Genomic DNA, 4,105 nt, shown 5'->3' with positions numbered 1-4,105 from the left:
GAGTCATGCCGGAGGAGCAGCGCCCGGGCGCGGGGCCGGCCCGGCGGTGCATTAGGAGGAATTGATTTGCAAGCCTGCGGGACCGGCTTATTTAACAGCCAGCATTAAAGTATTAATATTTCAGACGCGAGCTCGGGCTGGGATTTGCGCCCCTCCCCACCCCCTTTCTGCTTCCAGGCCCGGGCAATTGACCCGCATGCAACTTTAATGAAACGCTCTGCTGCTCCTGCGCCGAAGCCGGCCCGGCGCAGCCCACTGGCACCCAGCACAGCCCCCTCCCGCCCTGCGCGGGCTGCGCGAAGCCCCTTCCCCAGCAGGTGAAGCCACTCAAACCCGGGCGCTGCAGACCCGGGGGGGCGGGGGGTTCACGGCCTGGGGGGCAGACTGATTTCACGTGCGGTCTCCCATGCCCGACTCCCAGGCTTTGCCAAAGGGTTAAACATGCCCCCGCCCGTCGTGGGTGCAAAGGGGCTCGTCTTCCACCCGAGTGCCCTGGTGCCGCTCCCGCCCCCTCAGCCCACCCCCAGCCCCCGGCAGATGGCCCCGCTGGGGAGGGCGGGGGTCATGTGTCGGGAAATGCCCCCGGGGCACGGATCCGAGGCAGCGATCGACCCGCCCTGCCCCGGGGCCGTCTCCGGTGTCCGCCGCGCCCAGTAACCGCGGAATAAATATTTGCCCCGCTGGGCTAGTTCCCTGTCAAGGCCAATTTCCCAGCTGCTCCCGCGCTCCGAGACCGCTGCGGCGTGGGGACGGGAGTGACACCCACCTGCACAGCCCCGGCCAGGCCCCCGCGTGCACGCCCGTGGGCCCTTGCACACTCCCACCAGGGGTTCAAGGTCTCTCCTGGGAGGGCTTCGCCTGGCACCTGAGCAGCAAGAAGCCAGTCCCCCAGTCAGGGAACGCCTGCCCCTTCGCAAGAGAAAGGACCCTGACCCTGGTCCCCCCAGGAGAAAAGGCCCCCGAAGACATAGGGCCCCGTGCCCCCGATCCGCCCAGCGCCGCTTCCTGCCCCGCCCGGGGGGATCGGGTTTCCAGCCCCCTCCCCGCTACCTGCCCGCGGTCCTGACTTCTGAACTCTTCTGGGAACCTGCTGGCGCCAGCTCCATCAGCCCAAGTCCTTGTGGTTAGGATGCAGGGTGGAGGGCAGGAGCTGATGACGGCTTCAAGGAGTTTTCCCCTGCCCGGCTTAATGGCACCACCGGGGGGGTGGCAGGGGGAGGCCGGGGGAGCCCCCGGCGTGCACGGGCGGGGGGGCAGCAAAGGAAGGTCTCCTGCCTGGAGAGGGCAGGCAGCGCCCCCGGCCCTGGGCTGCAAACCTCAGGGGTGCCCGCTCTGCCGGAGGGGCCTGGATGCTAGCAGGAGTTGTGTGTGCAATGCATGTATTGCATTATGCCCCCCTTATCCGTGCAAGTCATGGTGGGTGTGCATGTAGCACCCCATTACGTAGGGATATAGATATGTGCGTGTGTGTTATATCTAGCTAGCTAGCTAGCTATCGATATAACACACATCTCCAATACATACACTAATATAATGCACGTAATACATTATATAGATAAAACCCTGCTATATTTACACACACATAAATATATATAATTATCTCTCTAATAACTATATATAGAGTAGGGATATATTATACACATATACATAATATATATAGACAGCTCCCATTATATATGCACAAATTTGTGTGTATGTGTTTCTATCTAAATATGCATACACGCATATATTATATATATGCTATATTATATATAACATACCCATTATATATACACAGCTTACTGTGTATAGATATACAATACACTCATTTTATATATATATATATATAAAAAAGCGGGGCTGGGAGGGACCTGTGGAGGTCACATCTAGTCCAACCCCTGCTTGAGGCAGGATCAGCCCTCTCCAAACCAGCCCAGACAAAGACATCATCTAAACTCTGCATAAGACTACCGTCGGCTCTCACACAACCTCCTAACCTGCCACAGGTAAAGCAGGAGAATGGTCACAATCATCAATGCCCTGATCTTGTTATCAGCAGATGCTCAAAAGATCCCAGATAGAGGGCCATGCACACACACACACACACACACACACAAACACACATATGTATATATAATGTATATATGTAATATATACATAAATAATGTTACATATATGTATAAATAATGTATGTGTGCATGGACCTCTCTCTATATATAAACACACACCCAGTAAATATTACACATGTTACACATAACATATATACGCACACTCACAATACAATTACATATATACAATGCAATTAATATTATACATAATCGCATCATCATCATGTGGTTATTATTTACCTCTCTGTATGCATTGCAGTAGCTCCTGACAGCTGCAACCAGAGGAGAGGGCCCACGTTTGTACAGCCCAGGCTTCTCCACCCCAAAAATGCCACCTGTGACTGCGCCAGGCAGGTGCCAGCCAGGAATCTCAAGGCAAGGGCGAGCTGGTTAAGATGAGCGTGATATATCACACACCAGTCCCACCACACCGGGGCTCAAGGACAACCAAAGCTCCAGCAGCAGCAACAAGGGCGTCAGCTGAAGTCACTCACTAGATCAAAGACATTTTGGGGCCTAAATTTTAGGCCAGCTTCTCTCCTTTCTTTGTCAAATTATGTGCAGTGAGGAGGAGGGTGACAGGCAGTCTGGCCTTGTGACTCAGGACAAGAGTCCAGGCATCCTGGGATCTATGGAAATTATTGGGATCTTCCAGGATAAAGCAGAAACCTTGGATCTGTCCCGTGTGACCTAGAGATTGTCCCTTCATTTCAGTTTTCGATGTGCTCAGGTGCTGTACATTCAAATCCCTCCACTTTGAAACGCTCCCCTTTACTTTCTCTCTGCTCCCCCGGCTGGCTTCGCAGGCGCTGGGTTGGATTTCCTAGCTCTGGGGCAAGAGGCGTAGCTCCTAGCTTAGGACCTGAGCCAACCCCCATTAAAGTCAACCGATAAAAACCTGTTATCCTCCGTGGGAGGCCAGGCCCTAAATCAGAGGGAGATGAAGAGATGTCTAGAGTCTCTGTTGTGGTCTTCCTTCCCAGCCAGCCAGCCCAGGGGACCGGAGGTGAGACGGTATCCAACCGGGAATGCCTTTTCAGCCCTCAATAGGCAACTGCTGGCAGAGCCCTGCCGTGCATGACCCGCTTCACAATAAATTCATCCGTCCTTCAGGCCTCTCAAAGAGGCACATTGAGATGCATTGCCCCTGCACCTCAGGGCAACCAGAGACCGCTGCGGTACGGCCGCGGAGCTGAAAACCCTCTGGTCCTTTTATTTGGGAGCTTTGGTGGGCTGAATCTCACAAGCTTGTGTTGGATGTAGATATAACTATAGATATAGACATAACACGCACCTATATATTGTGCAATCCATACAAACATACAAAGTGCAAGCTTGTGAGCTTCAGTCCATATAAATACATATTTTGGTTAGTCTAGAGGGTACTATATTAGTACTGATATTATAATACACACGGTTATCATATTTATGTTATATATAGTTGTTTAGTATAATAGTAGTAAAGCTACCATTATTATCATTATTGTCACCATGGTTGTTGTTATTATGATTATATTTATTATTATTATTATTGTTATTGCCATGAGGCTATAGCAGCCATTGCTCTCTTCCTTCCTGCCTTAGTGGATCTTTAAGAGGGGATATGGGTCCAGAGGATGCTGTATGCAGGGCACAGGAGAGACGCTTCCAGCCCTGTGCAGACTTTCTCCCGCCCAGCCCCAGTCAGGATTCTCCGGAGCTTCCCCTTGCCTCTCGAACCATCTGGGACCTGGTCCATCCAGTCCTCACCCAACGACAACCCAGAACAGTAGCAAAGTTCCCAGTGGGGTTCATGGGACTTCCCTGGCACTTCTCTCTTTCTCTGGTTAATATTCTGCAACGGGGAGGATGTTTTGATTTTGCATTTTTTTGGCATCCCTTTATTCATTTCTCGTTCCAGGGCCGAGATCGCAGCGAAACCCCGAGCTTGCCGTGAGTTTCAGTGAAACTCGTTGGTCCCAGAGTCTTGTGACGGGTTAGTGGTATGAAATCTCTGGACGTGCTCTCAGCTGAGCGGT

The sequence above is a fragment of the Crocodylus porosus genome, unplaced genomic scaffold, assembly GCF_001723895.1.
Source record: "Crocodylus porosus isolate Cpor-Errol unplaced genomic scaffold, CroPor_comp1, whole genome shotgun sequence".
NCBI classification, from domain to species: Eukaryota; Metazoa; Chordata; order Crocodylia; family Crocodylidae; genus Crocodylus; species Crocodylus porosus.
Note: the sequence above shows the minus strand (reverse complement) of the source record.